We start from the raw sequence: 26,517 nt of genomic DNA on the forward strand, positions 1-26,517 counted from the left end.
AATTTGAAGGGCATTTTGAGAACGCGTGACAAAATATTCGGGATTTTTGAAATTTGAGGGATATTTCGGGGAATTTCCACAATTTAGAGGGGTATTTTGGTAATTTTCCCTTCTCTCTCTCTCTCTCTCTCTCTCTCTCTCTCTCTCTCTCTCTCTCTCTCTCTCTCTCTCTCTCTCTCTCTGCACGTCGTGTTGAAGGCCTCAAGCTGCACATCTCCACCATTTTACGTCTATATTCCATCTTCACTGGACTTGCGCGGCGCCTCCCTCCAACCTTGTTCAATGGCTCATAGCTCATAGCTCATGTGAACACGATCCCTCTCTGTACCTGTCCTATTGGTCTTCATCTTGGATCTGCCCGTAGCTCCATAATACATATAGCTCGAATTCCATTACATGCGTCATCCTACCTATCCCAATCAAATCTGCCCATGGCCATCGTCGTCCCCTGCCTATGTGTTGTGTTGACCATATTCACCATGATGACAAGCCCCTAGATCCATCACCCAACCTCGTCATGCAATTCCACAACCCAAGGCCCGAGCTGCCTCCTGCTACTACCTTGCACCACCCGTGGCCTATTGAACTTGCTTTCCCTGTTGCAATTCAGCAATGTCCGACTTTGGCCTGCCAACAACCTATGCATGCATGTAGCCATAGAATAACCACTCCCATATTGCGCATCAAATTAGGGCCAAAGCCTCTCTCTCTCTCTCTCTCTCATGCAATTACATGTAGACAACCCATCTACAAATGCAATCACTAGAAAAAGCCTGAGCTACAGTGCATTCCTCTCCTAGGTATGGTCGTGCATCTGCTCAAGAGCATGAGGTCCAGACAACATACACTGCAGTTGGACAACGTCCTTCCCACACCATAGATTGACTGCCTGTTGCCTTTTGCGGGTCGGAGACTCTACCTCCAATGGCACGTACACCCTTCTTTTAGCTACTCACCAAGGCATTTTTTACATAAGACACACATGCAGAGGTGATGATGATGATCTTGACGAGGAGAAGCCACAATTGTAGTACCTATGCCGATGAGATGAGGCCAAGCCAAATATGGCCAAGCAGGTAAAGGAGGCCTTTCCACATTTCGGAAATCCACTTAAGCTTTCATCACCATATCCAAGGCCGCATGAACTACCACTTAGCCTTGTACCTCTGCTTGTAGGGCATGCTCTATGTGAACTTGAGTACTATAGAGAACATAGAGTGAGAAATGAGAGGAAGAGAGAGTAGACTGAGAGATGGAGATAGAGAAGGGAGAGAAGTGTATGTGAGAAGGGAAGGGGGAACTATTCTTTCACTCAGTGAATCCATTTTGCTGAGGGTGATTTGGATTCTTGTCGAATACTATGTGATGCACAATATTGTTGAAAATCATTGCTTTTATACTCCCGAGCATTGTCTATCCTCAATGCCTTAATTTTTTGAACCAATTGTGTCTCCACCCTAGCTTTGAAAGCGTAAAATTTGATGAAAGTAGAAACTTTATTTGCCAAGAAATAAACATAAGAGTACCTTGTATGGTCGTCGATGAAGATTAGGAAGTATTTTTTACTGGTGAGTGATTGTGTCTAAATTGGGCCATGCAAATAGAATGGCCGACCTCAAAAAGTTGAGTTGTATGAGAGTTTGACCTTGGGAGCTTAAAATGGTAGGCTTTGCCCAATCTTCATGCTTCACAGAATGTGATTGGTGTAATCGTGGTTGGAAGACCCACCACTAGCTCCTTCTGCTGCATATCCTTGAGCACTTGCTTTGAGACATGACCTAGCATGTAGTGCCAAGTAAGAGTCTCCTCTTGCTTAGAAGAATTGATTGATAACAAAAGTGCTTTGGCTTGGGCCTTGCTAGAGCCGAGAGGATACAAGCACCCTTCTTTAGGACAAGATATAGAGAAAGGCTTGTGATTGGTGTCAAGTGTTTGCAGAATGCACTTATCAAGTGTGAATGAAACTGTAATGCCCTTGGAGGTAAGCTCTCCTACTAAGATGAGATTCTGCTTTAGACCAGGTACATAGTATACCTTGTCTAAGTGAGCTATGGTGCCATTTGTTAGGGTAATGACAACAGTGCCATGTCCTTGAGCATGTTGAATGTTGCTATCCTCCATGAGGACTTCAAGTGGGTGTTGAGGGTTATACAAATTGGCCTTGGCTGCCTTCTTGTTATGGATGGCACGTAGCTCCTCTTGGCTTAAAGGATCATAATGTCTTTTAAATTTTCTACTGTCAAACCACCACCACAACATACTTCATAGCCATATTTGTGCCCATGTTTCTTCACACCATAACCTCCCACACAATGTTATGGGTTGCAAACCTGGCCCACGAGGTGATCTTGCACCACCCATTGAATCTGGATCAAGCATGAAGATTCAATTTGGGCACCCCCAACCCTTCGTGGATCCCTCCCATATGGCACGCCCATCAACTAATGTCCCTCACCATGGCTTGGCTCCAACCATGACTCATTACACCCCTGCTTTCCATGTTCATTTGTATGCATTTCAGCTCCACGGTGCTCATCGTTTCCATACTGACCCAAGCTTAGCTAATCAAGGAACGCGGGCAAGGTTGGGCGGCTTGGATGGTGCTAAAGCTGAAAGTGCTCTTAGTAAGGAGCCAAGAGACTAATCTTGTTGGTGAGGGAGCACAAGGCTTGGTGGCATTGCATGGGGGTCTCAACCTTGGTCATGGGGCACATATTTTGATGTATACCTTCAAGATCTCATTCATGATAGAAATTTCTTCATTGTTTTCACCTAAGATTTGTATCTCGTCTATCTCGAGAGGATCAAATAAATGACCGGAGTCTAGGAGAGATAGGACATGCTTCTGTAGCTTATTAGCAGGGTCTGAAAAAAGAAAATGAAAAATCTTATGTAAAAAATAGTCTTTAGTAGATCTGTGGACTATTGGACTGTGGAACAGTACACCTCCATTTACCTACACCAACTTGTAGTATGCTGTAACATTTAATGGCCTAATAACTTGTGTATAGCAGAAATGAGCATGAACATAGTGGGCATTTCATTAGAATAGATTCCTAATAAGAATTACAAGAGTGCTTGGGTGGAGAGAGCAACAAAAACCATAACACCTAGTTAGATAGCATCGACAATACTTTCAAAAGAGAGAGAAATTAAGCTAATGACAATAGTTGAGGACCGGATTTGCATGGAGCCGGTCCCCCCTCCAAAAGGCTTTGTATTATGGTTTCTCCCATCAAGAGAGACATTGTACAATACAATTCGTTGTGTTCCTTCAAGAATAGCTAGTGCAATGAAGATGAAAGCTTCATGCACTAAGCAAAACACTTAGCAAACACAACTTGAATTATCCCCGTTCTCAGACCCAAGACCTCACAAACCTTCAAAGTGGTGAGAGCTAGCAGGGTATGAGAGTAGATTGAGAGGAAGAAGGAGTATCTTACGAGAAAGATGTACATCTCCTCACATAATCACTCATATTAGCAAAGCTTAGCTTAGTAATTAGCTTGGTAGAGGAGATGAGCATGCATTGAAGCTTGGCTCTTGGTTGGATTTGCATCCACATGCCAAGAGTGTGTTGATGTAGGCTTCTATCTCACAAGCTTGGAGTAGGTGATAAGCTCTCCATTAAATCTTGGGAAGAGATAGTCTTCTCTTTTTTCACACATGAGATTGTGTGAGTGTGTGTGTGATAATGCCTTGCAAAAACCTTCCCCCTCTCTCTCTTGGGCCAGCCCTCTTGCTATTTGCTCTTGTTGAGCCCTCATTGGCTCTCCCCAAGTCAAGCCAATGACTATTAAGCAGCATAAGTGATAGCCTTCTGACATGTGTCCCCCTTTCCCCTTTTGTGAGAGCTTTAGGTAATTAAATAATTAAACTAAACTCTCATTGGACCCCTTTTCCTCCTGGCCAATAGGAATCAGGCAAGCCATTGGGTTCCTGAATGCTCATTGGACCCCTTGTGAGAAAGCCCAATAGTCTTCTAGGAGACTTAATTCTCATTGGTTTCTTTTATTAAATGTTTTTAAATTAATGAAACTAGATTTACTCTAGCTTAATTCTCATTGGTCCACTTCAAGGGTCATCCAGTAGAAACTGGGCACACCTTGTGGGCATCTAGCCTAGGGAGCTGACATGCGTCCCTCATTCCCTTTGTGTAAAGGGAGCCTATGTGTGTGTGTGTGGCTTTCTCTCTCATCCCCTAGAAGAAGGGCTCGCCCCCTCCCATGTAGGGATATGTGTTGACTTTAGAGAGCACACAAAGCATCCAATTCCCCCTAAGATTTAACCCTTTGGACACAACCTTTGAATTTTGGAACCTCATCATTTTGGAAGTCTTAATGGGCTAAACCTTAGGGTCTTTTTAGCCCATTGTTGCACATGGCTCTTTTGCAGATGCCCCCCCCTTTGGATCCCTATTTTCCCTCCTTTGGATCCCTATTGTGGCTGGTCTGCTAGCTTAACCAATATTCTAGACTTTTCTCCCCTGGCACTTCCCCACATTAAATGATTAGTTTAATATGAGAAAATCATTTAGGAGAATTAGATATTGATTATTATGACATTACCTCTCTCTTGAAATCATAGTCGTCCTCGACTATGGTGTAGAGAAGATAAAGCATATTCATGAGTCCTTTTCTTAGCGGGTAGAGGATCCCTATGTTACCCTACGACATCATTCCACAATGGATGACTAGTCCATTTGTCGCTTGAGAGCCTTAGGCTGCTGCAAGCATGTCTGCACATTAGTCCGATCAGTCTTCCATAACAGAGTGACAAGCTCTACTTGGTGTTTGGGAGACGTCGTCTCCACAAACTTGATCTAAGCATGCATACTACTTCATTTTTGTGCACAATAAAGAAAAAGAAAGTATTATAAGACAAAAACTTTGTTCATTTTTAACATTTTGTACATTTGCTTACTCATTGGGAAGCATTGTAAGCATTGACAAGGTTTAGGTTATCCTTTAATTGTATGCCTTGCATCCATCTAGCATCTTCAAAAGGATCATTCTTAAACTTAATAAGATATCTTCGGATAGTATTACCGCCTCTTAGCAACTTGTCTTCATGTCGGAGAATGGACTCGGGCTGCAGCACCTCCTCCTGGTCCTCGATCTCCGGCGGGTCTTCAATAGTTGGTTCTTGAGGTGGCTCTCCTTTGTAAGGCTTTAATAGGCTCACATGGAAAGCATTGTGTATGAGCCAATGATTGGGCAACTTGAGTTGATAGGCCATCTCATTGATTGGCCTAAGAATCTGAAAGGGACCATAGTACCTTTTTGCTAGTTTAGCATAGTACTTTTGGTGGCCCGTAGGATTCTTGCCCGTCGTGTGCCTTAATCAAGCCTTGGGAAACTTTAACAAGACCCAATCGTTTTCTTTAAAGGCTTGGGCTCTTCTGTGCTTGTCAGCAGCAGCCTTTTGCCTTTGCTGTGAGATAGAGATAGCATCCTTAATCTTTTGGGAAGATTCTTGTAGGTCTCGGATATACTCATCTGCAGTGAAGATCTTCCCATGTACCTTAAGTAGCAAGGGACTTTTTGATCTTCCCTCAATTACTTCGAAAGGTGATTTTCACGTGGAAGTATGTACAGTGTTATTGTAAGCATACTCCACTAAGGGTAAGTACTTCTCCCATTGGGATCTTTGATCTACTTCCGTTACATAGGCTTTTAGTAGATCGAGAATGGTTAGGTTAGCTATTTCACTTTGGCCATCCGTTTGTGGATGATAGGCCGAAGAGAAGTTTAGCCTTGTCCCTAAATTCTCAAAGAGACCCTTCCAGAAATTACTGGTCATTCTAGGATCTCTATCCGACACTATGGACATTGGCAAGCCATGGTACTTGAAAATTTGTGAAATGAAGAGGGTTGCCATTTGATGGGCTTTGATAGTCTTTTTGACAGGTATAAAATGAGCTTGTTTACTGACCCTGTCTACTATCGTCCATATTCCCGTATTCCCATGGATAGACTTAGGCAATCCAAAGATAAAATCCATGGATATGCTCTCCCATGGTGAATTAGGGATTGGAAAGGGTTGAAGCAATCCAAGTTGCTTCCCTCTATCAAATTTTGTCTTTTGGCATACCACACATTTAGAAACATACTCTTGTATGTTCACTTTCATGGTAGGACAATAGAAATATGTTTCAATTCCCTTTAAGGTAGACTGAATCCCTCTATGCCCCGCATAAGGTGGAGCATGATATTCATACATTACTTTCTCACGTAGTGAGTTAGTAACGCATAGTCTATTGCCATAGAGAAGATAACCATCTTGTAAGGTAAATGGTTCTACTTTCTTCCCTAATGCAAGGGCTGAAATCACATCTCTAAAATTGGGATCAATAGCGTACTCATCTATCATTGAAGATAGATCATTGTGAGTTGCTATGGAAACCGCATTCACTCTCGTCCGTCTTGAGAGTGCATCAGCTACTTGATTATGCTTGCCAGCAATGTGAGCAATATGAAAATGAAATTGCGAAAGGAAATTTGCCCACCTCATTTGTTTCTCGGAGAGCTTGGTTTGCGTCATGAAGTACTTAAGACTTTGGTGATCCGTTTGCAGAATGAAAGGAGTCCCCAATAAATAGTGCTTCCATGAGTCTAAGGCATGTAGAACTGCAAGGAGTTCCTTTTCATATATGCCTAGAGCTTGCTCAACAGGGTCGAGCCTTCGACTCTCATAGCCTATGGCATGCCCTTCTTGGAGTAAAACAGCTCCAAGGCAATCACCACAAGCATCACATTGGACCTCTAATGGTTTTGAGAGATCCGGTAGTGTAAGCACAAGTTGAGAGATAAGATTTTCTTTAAGCTTTTCGAAAGTATTGTTCTCCTTAGCAGACCATGTATACCTAACGCTTTTCTTTGTTAGGTCATGTAATGGTCCCGCAATTTGTGAGAACTTTTCTATGAAGTGTCTATAGTATGCACACATACCTATAAAGCTTCTTAGTTCATGAAGATTCCTTGGTTTAGGCCATCCTTTTATTACCTCTAACTTAGATGGATCCATTTGGATGCCATCTTGAGAGATAATATGACCTAAATACTAAATCTCTTGCAAGAAAAATTCACTTTTCTTTCGATTAACATAAAGTTTATTCTCTCTTAAAACTTGAAATATTACCTGGAGGTGTTGCTTGTGTTCCTCCAATGAATCAGAGTAAATGATAATATCATCAAAGAACACTCCAGTGAAGGTTAGATGAGGCCTGAACAGCTTCTCCATCAAGCGGTTGAATGTGGCTGGTGCATTGGTCAAGCCAAAAGGCATGACAATGTATTCGTAAAGACCAAATGTGGTGCGAAATGCGGTCTTTACAATGTCTTGATCAACTATCCTTATTTGATGATAGCCACTTTTTAGGTCAATCCTGCTGAAGTAGGTCGATCCTTGTAGCTTATCAAATAGGTCTTCTACCCGTGGAACGGGAAACCTATTCTTGATAGTGATCCTATTTAGTGCTCTATAGTCGACACACATACGATATGTGCCATCTTTCTTTTGCACTAATAGCACAGGTGAGAAAAATGGAGATGAGCTTGGCCTAACCATACCCTTCTCAACTAACTCATGCACTTGCCGCATAATCTCCTCTTGTTGAGCTTGAGAAACTCTATAAGGAGGTTTGTTAGGCGGTGAACTTCCTGGAAGAAGTTCGATTGCATGGTCATCATTACTTCATTTAGGAGGTAGCTCACAAGGGATGTCGTCAATAAAAACATCTTGAAACCCCTTGAGAAAATTGGATAACTCTAATTCCTTTTGGTTGCTTTTATTTTCTTTTGCTAAAGAATTAGGTTCATTTTGAGAGTCTTTAACAAAAATCATGGACATGGAAATAGAGCTCTTTATTGACTTGTTGAAAGCTCGTGTATGTACAATGGCGATAGTGTTACCCATTTCCTTAGCATCTATATACATGTCTTTTTCTCTGAACTTAAAGAAGATTCTCCTTTTAGGAAATTTAACATCGGCAGCCAGGCGGTCAAACCATGGTGCCCCTAGGATTACATCCTCATGCTTGAGAGGAGAGATAAAGAAGTCCTCTTTGTCCACATAGCCTTGGACATGAAGCCTCAATTTTCCAATTAAGGGAGTGACTGAAGCTTCTTGCCCCTTGAAGGCACTGTCTGCAGGTAGGACATCTCCCATCTCGTAGGATTGTATGCCTAGCTTGGTGGCTAACTCCATAGATATAAAATTGTGAGTAGAACCAGGGTCAAAGAGAATAAAAGCATCATGTTCTCTTACCTTTCCCCAAGCATGGCATAGAGGAGATCCTTTGTGGTGAGTTTGGTGAGTCTCCTCCTCTTGGATTTCAACCAAGGAAGCTCTAGGAGGATCTTGGCGGTTGTTCTTTTGGGGACAAGCGTGGTACGCATGCCCTTGTTCTCCGCACTTGAAACACCGGTTATCCTTACGATAATGCTCAAGCTCTTTAGGAGAGAGTTTATTCTTACCTTTGTAAACTCCCTTCTCTTTAGCTTTGTTGGAGTTTCCCTTAGGAGACTTTTGGAAATTGTCCTTCCCCTTAGGCTCATTGGAACCCTTGTTTTTCGGGGGCTTATTATTTCTTTTAGCCCCCGTTTGGAAATTGATTCAAGAGGCCACCATAGTATGGTGTATTACCGCTGATATGGTACGTGGCCTTTGGGAGTTGACATACTCCGCCATTTCTTCGGTTAAGGCCGCACAAAATTGTTTCTTTTGCTCTCCAAAATCCAATTTTTTGAAGACAGTGGCTTTGAGTTGTAGGTCCCAGAACTTGTCTACATATTTGTGGATGGATTCATTGGGGGAGAGCTTTAAGCTTCGCCATTCGGTGAGTACTTTTTCTTTTGCATCGGTGGCCAAAAACTACTTCATAATGGAAGTTCTTAACACTAGGTTGGTAACCTAACAGGACATAAAAGTGTCCTTTCAAGGTTTTGGAAAAAACCTCCAAAACCATAGTAGATCCACTCATTTTGTAAGATCCTTTCATGAGGTTATAGTTCAAGGACTACTACACATGGAAAAAATAAGAAACTTGTAAAATTTCTCATCTTTTGGTCACACCCAGCCTCCAAAGTTGATGGACCAGTACATTTTCATCAAAACAGTCATTTCTTACGCTTTGTTGCATAAAAATAAGATTAGGGATTTTTGTAGGACTTGAGATAAATTCACTAGTTAACTTCAATGGGTTGGTGATCAGAACATATGATTGCTTCTCACTCACTATTTTTTGTTTTGCCAAAAGAAATAGGTACAAAAAAGTTGAATTTTTACCATTCTACAAACCTATCATCAAAGTTTCTATAGCCACGCTCAATACAAATAAGATATGCATGTTTTCTTAGTTCCCTATTGTCCTTTAGGTTCATAAGGAGCCATGGAGCATGTCAAAAGAATAATACATATCTTACCAAGGGGAATCTTGGGGACAAAGATGAAGTGCTAAATACAGCAAACATGAAAAAACTGGGTTCAACATTATGAGTTGTAGAATCCCATAGAAACTATTCAATATCTAGCCAAATTTGATCCTTATGACTAGATATGGTTAGTACCTACAAAATGCATGTAGTTGTCACAAGAAACTAACAATATTAAAAAAGATATACTTGATATACTAGAATGTTTCGTTTTCTTCTATAATTGAAAAAATCAACCATTGTTGTCTACTATGCAAAATAGGGTATTAGGTGCCCCAAAACTCAAGGAATATTAGCTTTATGTTACGATATGCAACATAGAAAATCAAAACTGGATTTGGATATCATGAAAGCCACCAAAAACATCATAGAAGAGCTAAAATTGGCTAAAAAACAGGATTTGACAATTTTTGTAATTTGGTCATAAATTACAACTTTAACATTTATTTCTCCCTAGAAGCATCAGGATATGTTGAGGACTACTAAAGATAGTTCTCTAGCATTATAGACCTCACAAACATGAATTCTAGAGTGGTATAGTTGCAAAAAGTTGAAAAAGCCAAAAACAGGACCCGTTTTTTCACACATTTTAGGTTGTGAAATGTTGTGCAAGGACAAGGTGAAAGATGGAATTGATATTCCAAAAAAATGTTGAGTTTTTTTCAGCTCATGAGACAACTTTATAGATGGATAGCACCTCAAAATCCATTTTGAAACTCTTGACATAATTCAAGGAAAATGGTCACTTAACAGGACATAAAAGTGTCCCATTACCAACCTAGTGTTAAAGCTTCCATGTTCGTGGAGCTTCACCGTTGGCTTGTAGGCTAGAACTCCATTGTCTGGCGGACTTTTGAAAGTGCATAGCTACATGGCGTAGCTTAGAGGACTCCGTGAAGCCCTCATCTCCAAATGCCGCATCGAATTGCTGGATAAAGGCCAAGACTTTGTCCGTAGCACCAAAGGTGCGATCATAAGTAAGGAAAGAGATGCTCTTCCCTCCCTCTTTGAATTTCTTTAGCTTGGACGACCTCTTCCATGCGGCATAGGATTTCCTATGGCCTCTTCTTTTTGATGGTTCAAAGGTTGCACCATCACTTTCTTCAGAAGGTGAAGAATTTGAAGAAGCTGGAGAAGAGGGTGACCTATTTCTCGCCTTTTTCTTGTCTTGATCTTTGTCGTCTTCACCATCACTTTCATAAGAGGAAGAGGATGAAGAATATGGAGAAGAGGGTGTCCTCTTTCTCGCCTTTTTCTTCTCTTGATTTTTATCATCCCTCTTTGAATTGTGGTGAGGAGAAGAATACGATGGTCTTCTCCGCTTTGGTGGTGATGGAGAGCGTTTAGCCCGCCATCTTCATGGAGCCATCTCCGCCGAGGTGGCGGGAGACTCGCTTCTTTCTCGTTCCTTCGGTGGAGGCTCTTGAGTTCTCCTTTGGGAAGGAGATGCATCATCAAGAAGTAAATTCTTGAGCCCTTCATATGGATTCTCTTCTTCTTCCTGAATCGGAGAGAGACCTCTTTTGGTAGTCTCACAAGGAGGCTTCCTAGGTGTTCTCTCATCATGGTGATGAGCTTGGAGAATCCCGTGAGCACGGAGCTGCCGTTGCACTTCACTTTGGAAAAATGGATTGCCCATGGCTTGTTGAAGCCTAGAAACAAGATAGTTAACAAGCATTGAAGCATCATTAGTAGCTTGCTCATGAGCAAAATCAAAGTTATCAACATTAATTTCACTCTCTTTACTATTGTCAGCCATTCTAATAACTTTTAGGTGTAAAATTTTTAGGTGTACTTTGGCACTTCAAGCCCTAGTTGCTACTCCTCTTTACCCCTTTAGAAAAAGCACTCAAGCTACTGTACCCGCGGCTCGAATAGCATTAATTGCAAGGAATAGAAGAGAGGGTCTTTCGACACCAAAACAGCACCGGCTCCTGTCAAGCTTCTAATAGCTCAATAGTGGTTAAGCCGTAGGCAAGCCCCGTAGGACTCCACTATTAAGACCATAGCTCTCGACAGTGATGCCCCGTTAACTGCACAAAGGCAGGCGCACTGCAAGGCTGAAAAATCCCTATTCTACTTACTCACAGGCAATTAATAATACCAATCATTTGTAGCTAGCTTGAGGACCTCCCTTCTTGAGCAAGAAAAGAGAAACCTTGTGCTCTGATACCAATGTAGCATTTAATGGCCTAATAACTTGTGTATAGTGGAAATGAGCATGAACATAGTGGGCATTTCATTAGAATAGATTCCTAATGAGAATTACAAGAGTGCTTGGGTGGAGAGAGCAACAAAAAGCATAACACCTAGTTAGATAGCATCGCCAATACTTTCAAAAGAGAGAGAAATTAAGCTAATGACAACAGTTGAGGACCGGATTTTCATGGAGCCGGTCCCCCCTCCAAAAAGCTTTGTATTATGGTTTCTCCCATCAAGAGAGACATTGTACAATACAATTCTTTGTGTTCCTTCAAGACTAGCTAGTGCAATGAAGATGAAAGCTTCATGCACTAAGCAAAACACTTAGCAAACACAACTTGAATTATCCCCGTTCTCAAACCCAAGACCTCACAAACCTTTGAAGATGGTGAGAGCTAGCAGGGTATGAGAGTAGATTGAGAGGAAGAAGGAGTATCTTACTAGAAAGATGTACATCTCCTCACATAATCACTCATATTAGCATAGCTTAGCTTAGTAGAGGAGATGAGCACGCAATGAAGCTTCGCTCTTGGCTGGATTTGCATCCACATGACAAGAGTGTGTTGATGTAGGCTTCTATCTCACAAGCTTGGAGTAGGTGATGAGCTCTCCATTAAAGCTTGGGAAGAGATAGTCTTCTCTTTTTTCACACATGAGATTGTGTGAGTGTGTGTGTGATAATGCCTTGCAAAAATCAGCCCCCTCTCTCTCTTGGGCGAGCCCTCTTGCTATTTGCTCTTGCTAAGCCCTCATTGGCTCTCCCCAAGTCAAGACAATGACTATTAAGCAGGATAAGTGATAGCCTTCTGACATGTGTCCCCCTTACCCCTTTTGTGAGAGCTTTAGGTAATTAAATAATTAAACTAAACTCTCATTGGACCCCTTTGCCTCCTGGCCAGTAGGAATCAGGCAAGCCATTGGGCTCCTGAATGCTCATTGGACCCCTTGTGAGAAAGCCCAATAGTCTTCTAGGAGACTTAATTCTCATTGGTTTCTTTTATTAAATGTTTTTAAATTAATGAAACTAGATTTACTCTAGCTTAATTCTCATTGGTCCACTTCAAGGGTCATCCAATAGAAACTGGGCACACCTTGTGGGCATCTGGCCTAGGGAGATGACATGTGTCCCTCATTCCCTTTGTGTAAAGTGATCATGTGTGTGTGTGTGTGGCTTTCTCTCTCATCCCCTAGAAGAAGGGCTCGCCCCCTCCCATGTAGGGATATGTGTTGACTTTGGAGAGCACTCAAAGCATCCAATTCCCCCTAAGCTTTAACCCTTTGGACACAACCTTTGAATTTTGGAACCTTAGCATTTTGGAAGTCTTAATGGGCTTAACCTTAGGGTCTTTGTAGCACATTGTTGCACATGGATCTTTTGCAGATGGCCCCCCCTTTGGATCCCTATTTTCCCTCCTTTGGATCCCTACTGTGGCCGGTTTGCTAGCTTAACCAATATTCTAGCCTTTTCTCCTTTGGCACTTCCCCACATTAAATGATCAGTTTAATACGAGAAAATCATTTAGGAGAATTAGATATTGATTATTATGACATATGAAAACATGGCTTCCATATTGAATAGGTGCTACTACTCCCATCGAGCAGATTGGCTACTTCAATATGTTAAGATGGGGGTGGAGTGCTCTCAAACTTTATTCAAATACTTGTCAATTTTGATCAAATTTCAAGGGAAGATCTATTACCAGAAGGAAAAAAAGTAGCTTGTTTTCGAGGAGCACCTATTTAAGGATCCTTTGTTTCAAAACCTAACCAAATTGACATTAAGGATCCTTTGTTTCAAAACCTAGCCAAATTGACAGTGGGAAAACGCCAAAAAGATGTCAACAAAATTAACCCAAGGGTATGGGACATGCTTACAAGGAGGATACATGTAGCAACTAAAAGAACAAGGCCAAGATCATTATTTTAAATAGTGAAAAGCCAAAGCAAAAATTGAAGAGCTATCATGTTTAAAACAAATGGGACTAGCCATAGAGTTAGAACATGAGAAATGGCCTGAACTGAAGGAAAAACTGGCTAATCATCAACTCGAAGAAGCTAAAAGGCACGATTAATAACAAGAGAACTTCATCTCAAACCAAAAACTGCAAACAAAACACATTTTTAGGGCTCTTAAAGTCAGAAGAAGTCAAGGGACTATCAGTTAAATAACATATGAGTTGGGAAATGAGACTTGAGACCCAAACAGAATGTCCAAATTGATGCATGAACTTTAAGCTCAATTATAGGGCAATGAAAGGATATGGCTATAGTTGTCAAAGAAGCAAGTGTTTTGCTACTTAACAACATCACTAAAATTTTAACACCAATTGAAGTTGATGTCCTGAAAAAGAAAATCAATGAAGATGAATAGGGAAGAGCATTGCACAAATTAGGCAAGGAAAGTTTTCCAAGGTGGGATGGATTAACAACAAAATTCTTTAAAAGGAACTTGGGGAAGACCTAAAGTCTCCTATTACTCTTAGCTGGTGAAGAAATTCATGATAGAGAAAACACTTGATACAAGCATAAAAAGAGGTCGCATTAAACCCATACCTAAGCAGATGTGCTGCTCTCAACTAAAGCGCTGGAGTCCTATCTCAATGATGATAGTTTCTTACAAAAGTTGTGGCCCTTAGGTTGTCCCCAGTCTCTTGGGGAAAGTAATCAGCCATCACCAACATGGTCAATCTACGAACACCCTCGCAAAAATGGTTGGCATTGGGGTGTGTGCATGGTTAGGTGGACTCAATACCTATGTCCCGGACATTGGAGGTGGAGAGGTAGCTTCTTGCATATCAAAGCAGGAACCAAGAGAAGAGTTCTAAATAAAACTTTAAAGTTTCAAAGCGTGGACATTTATGATTAAAATATTTCCATGACCTTTGGCAATTTCGTAGTTTGCTCCCTCCATGCCCCTGGAGAACTTTCAAACAAAATTAGTCGGATGTCTCTCTCTCTCTCCTTCTCTCTCTCTCTCTACATGCACAGACACCTTTCTCTCTCCTTCTCTCTCTCTCTCTCTCTACATGCACAGAAACCAAGCACAGGGCATAGAAGCTTCTCTACGAACCAAATGCAGAAGGGGAGTTTCTTACAAAGTTGGTAGTCTTGCAGGAGCATTTGCACATAAGCTTCTTTTCCAGGCAAAGACAAACACTGAAGGGGAGTTTTGCAAGAGGTTTTGCAGAGAAGATGTTTTGATTTTTTTTTCCAATTGGCAAGCAGCTAGAGCAGCTTTTCGAGCTAAGCATAGAGGGTGTTGGTAGTGAAGCAGGAGGTTTCAAGAAACAACTATAGCTAAAACTACAACTACAACTTATACATTGCAGGAAGTGTGGTCAGCATCCACTCTTTGCCACATATCAAGAAGGCCATGGTGGGAAGATAACCACGTCTTGACCTTACAAGTGGTAGGACTTTAACTTCGGTCTACATGGAACCCGCCTTGAGCGGAGTAGCCTCAAGCATTGGATCAACATTGGTTCCAGCACCCTTGGGTAACGGGTTTATTGGAGAAAGAAACAGGAATGCATCTATGGAAACAATATTGATTGGGGCATCGGCAAGTTTTGGAGCAGTGATAATACATGGAACAGCATGTGTTGAAGCTCCCTTAGGTTTTGGAGCATGTGCAAACCATGCCGGCATTTGTGAGTGTGCAAAATGTAGAAGGCTTGCTGCCAGAAGTTATGAAGCTCGTAGAAAGAGAAAGTATCATCGCAAGCTCAAGAAAAGTCAGAACCAATATCCATCTTGTCCGATTATTGCAAAATGCCAAGCTATCGCAAAGCATATTGTCACATATTTCAAACAACACACAAGAGGCCTTGACAACGAGACAAAGGAATCCATCATGAAGGATGTGCTGAATGATGGTTGCATGCATGGGCTCAAAGTTGAGACACGAGAGAATCCAGTGCTGGTGGGTTTCAAGGACACTCTTTCCACCATCAAGAAACCCAGGAGCACGAAAGAATTGTTTCTTAAGAGGGCAACTATCATGATGGCCATGAGAGCACCGGCCCCAAACATTTATGCAGCTTCAAAACTTCTAGGGACACACCGTAGAAACTTCTACGTAGCAAGAGAGAAATTAAAATGAATCCTTGCCATTGCATTTATGGGAGCGACAGGAACGCACAAAGGATGCAATCTCTGATGAGGTCAAGGAATTGGTGCTCTCCTTCTAGACAGAGAATACGCGTGTCTCTCCGAACAAGAAGGATGTGTGCCGAAGACGAATCAAGAGAAAATTGTGGCAAAAGCATCCTATGCATCTTCTAGAGCAACTCCAAGTGAATGTTTTCTGCATTCTGATGTTCTTTTGCACTTCAAAAAGAGTCCTGAGATTACATTATATTCATTGGTAGCTGTAAGATGTGGTGGGATAAATACGGTAATCAGCCCTATGGTGGCATCCACCTTCTGGTTTTCATGATTCCTATCATTGGAGTGATATGCGGCAGGCCGTCAGTGCTGATACAAGCTTAGTTCTTGCTGCATATCTACAGGAATGGTTTTCATAGTCACCAGATTGTGTGAGGTAAGGGTGGTAGCTATCAATTTTAAGGAAGAAGTCATTGATATGATTCCTTGTCAATCAGCATGCACCTTATAACCTGGGATGTCGACCTACTATATACCTTAGTATCTTCAGAACTCATTGTCTTGGTGGCTACCTAATCTATAAGATGTATTGAGTGTAGCTACTTACTAGTAGGCATCCAGGATGGTAGTTATAGTGTTTCTTGTAGTAGAAATTTGTTGGTCTGGTAGCTAGGTTTTCCCAGCTGGTGGGGTTGTAGTAAAATTTTTTTTGGTGTGGTAGCTAGGTTTTCCCATCAGGTGGTGTTTGAGCACAATGTAGCAATTCAGGTCAAGAGGTGGATATTTTCCCTTTTCACATGACAATATGTCCTTGGTAGCTACCTTTTGTAAGTACCTTGCTTGGTAGCTATCCCATTATTTGTGGTGGGGTGTGCTCATGAGGTGGCTACAATGACATGGATTTCAATATTTCTTGAGAGCAACACAATTATGGTCTAGGTAGCTACCCATGCATTTGGTTTGCAGCCTCCCAAGGTAGGGCGTGACGAATCCCTTGCTACCTTCCATACAGGGTAGCTATCCCCTAGGATTCAACTTGCTATTGGTTGAAGATTATAGTCAGGTAGCTACCACTCTACCTTCATTTTTGGTTGGGTGCTATATGGTGGTAGGTGCATGAAACTGGTACACTAACAAATCATACAGGTAGCTACCCCCTAGGTGGTGGCAACTTGAAAAAGAGCTCATCAAGGAGGCTAGTTTGGTGACAGGTGGCTATAGATTGCATGACGCTTGCTAGCTTCCTGTATTAGGGAAGGTATTTTGAAGTGCATAGTTTCCATCAAATATACTTAAGCTGACTAGGCCATAAGTAGGTACAATCAAGTGCATAATAGAAATAGGTCAACAATTTTTTTATACTTGTTGCTTAAACCGTTCTCATATGGATGCGAAGTCCAAAGGTTTGCATGTTTATAGGTAGAATTCTTCCTTCAATTTCAAAGAGCCCATCCAAATGTGAAGATTGGGAAACGAAATTTCGAGAAACTGAAGCCATACTTTGTCCGCAAACTTAAGGATAGGTACACGTGCTGCTGCATAACACATGTCCAGATGTCTTTTTTGAGAGATTCCTTAAACCAAATAAGGCAAGGTTATCTTGGCTTGCATTCTGTCAGCTGTACTTGCCAATGTAAAATTTGTGGGGCCACTGACAAGTGCAATGCATGTGCTCAAACCTACAACAGTATGATGGTACTATGGGAATCTATTGTGTGTCCGAAGTCTGAAAGTGCCAGCCATCACAATACAAAATGTTTAATGGGAGAATGCTCTATTTGAGGACCAGAAAAAATGCCTGCATGCCGAAGGGAAGAATCACAGACACGATGCATCATGACAGTCAAGATATTCGAGGAGGTCGAAGTTGGACAAACAGATGCCGAGAAAAAGAAGAAGAGGAAAGTCCTTTCATTCGAGATGAATAGCAAAGAGCTTCTGGTTTTGTTTAGGGATCACTTGAAGAAGTATATCCAACATAACTCTGTGTATAGATGGCAGGATGAGCAATTCAAACAGTGTCTTCTAGTTTTTCCAGAAACGGTGGTATTGTCTGTAGTGGACTTTGTAGTGAACTACACGTTCAAAGAGCAGAACGAGATTCAAACAATGCACTAGTACTTTGATCAGGTCACAATATTTGTCCACATCACCTATATCCGCGTTGCAGGAGTGGTCCAAAAATATTATCACTTCTACATATCAGATGAAAAGACTCATGATACTCTTTTTTTCCAGCATTTTTCATGCTACATCACCAATGGTTGCAACAACTTGGCATAGCAGTCCAAGAACATTGGGTGTGGTCAGCCTCTCAATTCAAAGCCAAGAGGCCTTTTTACTTTGTTGCTAGGTATGCCACTCTAACAGGGGCTCTTATGACATGGAATTTTTTAGGATCAGGTCATAGAAAAGGTGAGCATGATGGAGCAGGGGCTGTCATCAAACGTCGTCTCACTCATGAGCATTTGAAGCCAAATGGAGTAAACTCCAGTGTGCACATGAAGTTGTAGCATGCTTGAGGGAGACCATGTCTACAGGCGCGCAGAGGCTTCTTATCCATCAAAGACCAGGCTAGTATCACGAGTGTTTTGGGAGATCAAGTTAGATGAGGTCGATCGAAGTAAGGCATCGGATTGTAAGGTTGTCCCTAATGCATGGAGCATTCATTGCGTAGCTGGTTATTTGCTGACAAATGGGAGAGCTCTGAGAAGTAGGACACTATCATGCTTTTGTAGTGCATGTATGCACGGTCTTTGTAGGAGATGCTCCAATTTTGCGCATGTGGGGTCTTGGGAGTACGTTTTGATTGATCCCACGGATGACTTTGAGGCGGAGGAACAAACAGACAATCCAGCCTATGAAGGACATTATGACGCCCTAATAGATGTTCTGCATGTAGATGATAACTTTGCTATTGCTGCAAGTGCAAACAATGAAGAGCTTGCAGACTTCTATTTGTTGAAGTGCATGGGAGAGAAGTCATGCATTGAGTCTCCAATTACCAATTCTTGGGGTAATTGTTGCTTGCAAGGATCTTATGTGGTCAAGGGACTTTGGTACGAGTAGGGATCTGGAAATCCACATGAATACAAGCTCTTGCACTCGAAGCCTGAAGTCTATATGTTATCACACCTTGTGAGAGCTATCAAGTTTCCCATGGAGAGAATTGACCGCAACTTGTTTATGATGTCCCCCGATGTATATGAGGCTGTTTACAATAGCATTCCCTTTGATACATAGGGACCTTAGAATTTCCAGTATATTCAATGAGTAAAGTATCCTTTGTTTCTTCCAAATTAAATGGTGCAAGGATATACTGCTATGTTGTTCTTGGGCTCTAATTCACAATAGGACGTCTGCTCTCTATTCCTTCCTTTCACTTTGAAGGTTGTTGTGGGTAGAGAAGTGTTTGATCTGTAATGGTACCTTCCTTTCACTTGGGAGGTTTTTGTGGGTAGGGAAGTCTTCATCTGATGGTTTAGGGTTCGAGGCACAAGGCCTCATCGTCAATGAAAAAACAATAATCCAACCAAAATTCCAAATCTCCTGTGAATCCTTAAACCTCAATTTAGCCAGAGCGGGTGATGACTAGGTGTGAACAAGTCAGGAACCTTGGTATTCAAAGCCATTGTAATTTCCCACTTCTAACCAAATACCGCAAGGGGCGCCGGACTTTCGAGACAACCAGGTGTTGAGCGAGGAAACGAGTTTAAAGGATGTGTGTGTGAATAAGTCTAGGTATTAATTGAATGAATTACCACTTTATGAGACCATAGACGGGTTTTATGGTTCCATCAACGAAATCTGAATTCTTTTCTACAAGTCTGACATGGACAGATTGGGTGAAAAGGATTCACAGACAATTGCCTTACAGGTGAGAAAAACCAGCATCCTCGAGTCACGGTCTCTCTCTCTCTCTCTCTCTCTCTCTCTCTCTCTCTCTCTCTCTCTCTCTCTCTCTCTCTCTCTCTCTCTCTCTCTCTCTCTCTCTCTCTCTCTCTCTCCGCGAAAAAGAAGGTGGGCAAAAACTGTAACATAAAACTACACTGTAACGACTGAATACCCAAACACAAGGCTGAGAATCACCGAGGTAAAACCCTTGAAATATTATATCATAGCAAAACCCCAAGGGAATGAGCCTCCACCAGAACAGAAAAGACATAGGATTAGGATTAAGGATCCACAACAGGAGATTTTGGTAAGCGGTAGGAAGAATGAACATCTAAGAAGAGAATTAAAGTCTTCAACTGATGGTTCCCAGACCGAGGCACAAGGCCTCATCATCAAACTCCAACCGCGAATCAATTAAAAAATTAGAACTGTAAAACCAACATCCTCTCTCTCCCCCTCCCTTTCATTTCTCTCTCTATCTCTCCCATGCACACAATCTTCTATTTCAAAATTGTCATGAGTATGAATCATGAGTCAGAGGGGGTAGCTACCATTAGACAACAGTCAGGTACCATGTAGAAATAGGTATCTACCAGAAAGAAACAGATAGCTGCCACATAGAGCTACCATGCAGATAAAGCTAGCTACCATGCTAATACCAAATAGCTACCAGTAATGAGCAGCTAGCTACCATGCTGACTCAATAGATAGCTACCAGTAATAAGAAGCTAGCTACCATGCAGAAAATAGATAGCTACCAATCTTAAACAGGTAGCTACCATGCAAAAATAGATAGCTATCAGTCAAGAATAGGCAGCTACCATGCAGAAAATAGAGCTAACATTCATAAACAAGCAGCTACCATGCAGAAATAGACATCTACCATACAACAAGATTTATACTGATGGCATTTGCAAGGAGGAGACAACACAGTTGACTAAGATTTAAAAATTTCAACTCAATTACAAATTACTTGAAGTACCGCGTATCATTTCCCAACAAAATCACAAATGCCAAGAAGTATGAGATATTCATTTTAGTAAGAAGCCAGTTTTACAGTTTCAAGAAGGCTGATATAAATAGGTCAATGATACAAAAAGGGGTTATCAACTCCCATTGGTTGTTTACACAAGTACATAGGCCCAAACCTAAACTTGGTCTCTTACGACCGAGTCGCTTTTCTCTGTGACCAAAATTTGATAACATATTGGAAAACCTGGTCCTTCTCATTCGATATCATGTGCATCCTGACATACTGATCAGGATCTTGCACATAGTTTCACCCCTTTAGCCACGGCAATAGAGTGTTCGTGAGGTAGCTAGGATCCTGTGATTCGTCATCCGATTGAAATGTTGGTGGACATATCATGGTTGTATCACTGTTGATAATATTTTTGTACCATGTATCGTCCACCATAAGAATTGATGACCCCCTCCAATCTAGTCTCCTTTTTAAGAGCTCCGATAATCCCTTTACAAAAACTGGTTTTGCTTCTCCGCCTTGCAGCTCTCTTATATCAGTAAGTCTGAAAGGCAATTGGACGCAGTTAGTTTGGCAAAATTGCTCTTTCCAGATTTTGGGGTGCATCCCGCTTAGGCAACCCTTAAGTGTAATATTCATGTTTCTGTAAGTGCAGCTGGACTAGATGCAAAGGTGAAAGATGTCTGCGAATTCACGAAGAAATTGAAGCACATCTGCCCTGATTATGAAAAAGGTTCCACGGTCACTGCCTCCCTTTAACACTTTTCGACAGAGAAAATATTTGGTTCTCGAAGGGATCTCTGGATTTGGGTATCTTCTCAAGAGAGCCCCATTCATGTCTAATACCAGGACTTTTTGAGTAGGACAGGTTGGAGGTGGCGTACCCTCCATCAGCAGAGCAGTCACAATTCTAATTGGGAAAGGCATTAGAACATCCTTCCACCTTTTTGTTCAGGAACTTACATCTTTCTGTAACTCTAACGAATGCACTTCTTTCGGAGGCTCTGGCTGCACATCTTGCCCCAAAGGGGAATCTTTCTGAGCATCACCGATAGGGACGAAGTCTGGAGGGGCCGCTGGGTGCACATGCGTGGATGCCCCGAGAGTAGGATCCTGTGATTCATCATTAGACATTGTACCACTCTTCATGTCAGTGCCTTCCTTGCTAGGAAAAATAGCCAAAGATTGTATAGGTAGGAGCAGCTCTTTGGTGTTTTTGTTGTGTTGGAAAAACCTGTGCATCGTAAAGTAGACAAGATATTCAAAACCGCTTCCAATCCTTGGGGCATTACCCATTTCCACCTGTTGTAGCCCAAGTTTGAGTTCCTCTAAACAAACAGAACGCAAGAGTCACAAAGTTGCAATATTAATTTTTCTATAGAGAAAATGGATCTCACCTCAATGGACAAGGCATCAAAAGACACATGCACCACATCACAAGTCACATAAAAAAACACTTTGACATGAAAGATGAACTCCAGGTTGATCCAAACGTTCTATTGTTACATTACGAAAGGATTGTGGTACAAAGAAGGATAGTGGTTTGATACAAAAAGGATGGTACAACCAAAAAGGCTCATAGAAGGGTTGGCTATAAAGCATCACTCATGGACACTAGGTAGAGTCTAAGTCAGGCATCTTTTTGTCCATGTGTTTGTAACACCTTTTTTGAGGTTTGCTCCACTTACTGCACTAGTGTCCCCATCCACAACCACAAAATCCTTCTCTTTAGCACTCTCCGATCCTTTGGCTGCATCCACCCTTTCATTCTGGTCTCCCCTTGCCCCCCCTGCAGGAGCAGTAACTATTAATAAACACCCTAATCAAGCCATACAGATGAAAACATCTCAGAGACTACCCAATTATACCTGAAGTCCCTTTGTGTTTTTTTGCATTTCTTGCCGCTGCAAAAGCCTCTGCAATATTAGGGCTTTTTGAGGGAGATTTATCTTAGTTAACCGGTATGGATGTCAAGGGTTTGCTATGATAGTGGATCTTGAAGATCTCCAATTCTTCCCTAACAAGTGGCGATTCCTCAAGTATTTCATGCGCTATGGGGAGAACATCACCATCCATTAACTGGGTTTCCTCTATATCAGGTACATCTATTTTTGAAACATCCCAAAAATAAACTCTAGGTGAATTGTAAAAAACAATGATGTGTAAACTTTATACTAAACAAGTGCTTCGAAGGACCCAAGGAACTGCTGCTACCTTCCAGATTGCAATGTCTCTCTTCCTTATCAGAGAGAACACTGATCGTAGCGCCCACTTTGACCTCTTTGGAGATCACTTCGGTGTTTAGATCACCCTTTTCAGCATCTGATCAATAGATAGGAATTTTAGGCAACATTTATTGACAAAACCATACAAATATTGTACGAATGTCCCCGAAGAGAGGGTTACCAAAAGTGTCATCTGATTTGGTTGAAAGGACCTGCGCCTCACTTTTTTTCTTGGAGGTAGATTCTGCACAAGCATTAGGCAATTTAGGTTATGACAAGCTAACCATCAATGGATATAACCTTAAAGATTATGTCCCACCATGCTAGATACCATTGCATGAAAATGGTAGTTATCCCCAGACTGGTAGCTACCACAATACTAGTGGGTAACAACACTCTGCTGGGTGGCTCAAACCATAGTAGCTACAATTTAGCCAGTACAATATTGGTGCCTAAATATTGAATGTAAGACACATGATCATGGGAATAAAGTGGTAGTCACCCCCTACCATAGCTACCACCTTTGGAGTAGTTAGCACATAAGCCACTAGCCACCTACTATCCAGCTAGCAACCAAGTCAGCACTTGTGACTAGGCAGGCTTGACTTGGGTGGGGTGGACCACCACCTACCATAGGTACTACCACCTTTATAGAAGCTACCACATAGTCACTAGCCACCTAGCCACATACTACCCAACCAGTGAGGCGGTCCGGGGCGGGCAACAAGAAGAGCAACCTCTAGACACCCTTCAAGGCTCCCGTGCTGCTCAATGGGGCTGGGGCACAACACAACACAAACCAAAACAACAAACCCACAACCAAATCCCAACTACACAAGGGGCACCACCTAGTTTAAGAGCGAGCTAGGACGCAAAAGAGGAGAATCGTTAGAGCAACCCACAAACAAGCAAGGAATTTACACTAACCCTAACACCAATGGAACACTCTCACACACTAAAACACGAGAGAGAGAGAGAGAGAGAGAGAGAGAGAGAGAGAGAGAGAGAGAGAGAGAGAGAGAGAGAGATGGTGTACAACTTAGCTTCAACTTTATATTTTGCACAAAAAGGAACTTAGAGCTTGCAGAATCAAGTGACAAGATTTGGTTATAGCATCACTAGCACATTGTCTTAGGGTTATGGGAGCCCTCTCACCATCCACCCTCTTACAATGGTAGCCAAACAATAGCCAATGAATCACAAGCAACAAAACAACAACCTTCAATGAAACAAGTCACCTTATGAAGCTGAATGAGTTTGCCAAGCCAAATTGGAGGAGAAGCGTGAGCCTTTGGACATGAATTGCACCCAAAACTACCAATTCATTGATGTTGGGGTAGATACAACAATGGTAGGAAGAATATCTTCTACTCACACTCACTCAAACTAGCTCAAGCTTTTCTATGCACCAAAGTGATGGTGTATAGAAAGCTTACTCTCTCTTTACAACCAAGATAGAACTGGCGTGTGCTACGCTCAATCTAGTGTGCAATGGTATAGTGATGTCTTTTACAAAGAGGAATGGGTTCTATTTATAGGTTTTAGAAGCCTTGATTAGGATTAAGCCTAATCAATTTTATTAGGAAAGATCAAGGATTATGAATTTTTATGAATTTCAAATGAGAATGGGGTCTCTCTTATCTCTTGAGTCACATGGATGTGGGCTCAAGTAAGAGAATTATTGATGTGGTGAAAGGAGAGAAACTTCCATGGGAGTGAGTGAATTTGGTTTACTTGTGTGGTTGCCTACTCCATATGTTGATAGTGTGGGTGCATTTTTACAAGAGAAGTTAGTTGTTAGTGGTAATAATCACTAGAATTGTTAGTGATACATTTACAATGGGTAGGATGAGTTGATTTGATGAAGGAAGAGGGGTGAATTAAAAGAGAATCATTGAGATGGTGAAGCTTTGAAGAATCTTGAACTCACCCTTGTGTAGATTGTGGAAAAAATGACCGCTGGTCTTCTTCTTCTTCTTCGCTTCTTTACGCCGCCGCCACGGTTGACCACCACGATGAAAAGAGGATTTGTTGATGAAAAATCCTCAATTTGCAGAAGTTATCATGGTTAAGATGCTGAATTTTAGATATTTTTAGGAGAGGTAAATGAAATTGTAACATAGAAGCAATAGAGAGAGACATGGAGAGGGTGTATGTATGTAGAGGTTCATAAAAGAACTATAGGGATGAGAGAGAAGGGTAATGGTGAAGAGGGTGGGAGAAGCCATGGAAATTGCAGGTTTGAGTGAGGGAGGGATGTGTAAGAGTGAGTAGGTGTGTGGAAGGGTGAGAGAAGACTAAGGGCTACTTGTGAGAAAAGTGGGCAGACTTGGGTCCACTCAAAAAATCATAGCTCACCGTTGGTAGCTCTAAAAATCATGAAAACAATTGAAGTGATTATTCAGAGCGTGGGCTACATTTTCTCTTTTGACCACCGCTCCAAATTCGGAGTGGAGATAGGTGCCAAAATTCTCACCAAAAAGCCTGTTTTTATGCCTGCAAAAGTCTTTTAGTGGCCCCCTCCTTTGTTGAATTTGTACAATGCATCCAAGAGTGAGCCCCTCCTTTGTCATATTATAATACAAAGCATCCAAGTTGCCCTTGACCCATGCATGGAGGAGGATTATTGGTGAATAAAGAAATATATACATGGTGGGACTAGTGTATGGACTATTCATGGACTTTAGCTCAATGAGCACATGATGTTAGAATAATGAGTAAAAATAATAATAAAAATATGGAGGAGTTATGGATATGGAAAGATATTGGAATCATATGATATGGTCCCTCCTTCAATTATTTTGGGTGAAAGAGGAAAAGGTATGCAAGTAAATAATATAATAAACGTAACCAATGAGTAGAAATCAATTTTTTGTTTTCACGAGGGTGAGGGTGAAAATGTGGGAGTGATTTGTATAAAGGAAAAATATGAGGTTAGAGTATGTACATATTGGCAAAAAATATAATTATGGTGTAAGAGGATGAAAGAAGGTGTACATAGGTTTAATAAAACACACACCTAAGTAGAAATATTTAAATAAAATACCAAAATAATTATAAAAAATCCCTATATTTAGGCCATATATACAATGAAATATTTACACACAAAGAAGCCATAATATACTTTTATTTTTTTTATTTTTTTGGCTCAACTAGCCCAGTGACTAGCTAACTGAAGGTTTTTAAGAAGATATGGGAAAAGCCCCCTAACTCACACACGCCTATGTACAGTGAAATGGTAGGGATAGCCATAGCGTTTGGGTGAATTTGGTAGGGTGGAGTAACTTACTATGGAAATTATGGACAGCCAAAAAATGACTATCACCAGCTAGCAAGTCAACATTTGTGACTAGATAGTGCTGAAGGGTGGCTACCTGTGATGACTAGGTAGTGCTGACTAGGTAGCCACCACTCAGCAATAGCTAGTCACTAGCTAGCTCTGAGTAGCTAGTGGTAGCTAGTCAGCAGCTAGCCATCTACCACCCAGCTAGCTACCACCTTGCCAACTAAGACCTACCTAGCTAATATCTAGTCTTGAACACCTATACATGGTACCACCTAGCCAACCACATTGCTACCACATGTACAAGAGGTACCACAGTTCTCTTGGAGGGAAACTGCTAGCCATTAAGAAATAGGCACCATAGCTACTGTCAAACAAGGTGGCTACCCT

General features: G+C 41.6%; 1 pseudogene; it reads right to left on the reverse strand.

Annotated features, from left to right (window-relative positions):
* Window positions 1–21,279: 21,279 nt before the first annotated feature.
* On the reverse strand, window positions 21,280–22,695 carry LOC147419300 (uncharacterized; annotated as a pseudogene).
* Between the last annotated feature and the right edge of the window lie 3,822 nt (window positions 22,696–26,517).

The sequence above is a fragment of the Adiantum capillus-veneris genome, chromosome 29 (assembly GCF_014529385.1).
Source record: "Adiantum capillus-veneris isolate H3 chromosome 29, ASM1452938v2, whole genome shotgun sequence".
NCBI classification, from domain to species: domain Eukaryota; kingdom Viridiplantae; phylum Streptophyta; class Polypodiopsida; order Polypodiales; family Pteridaceae; genus Adiantum; species Adiantum capillus-veneris.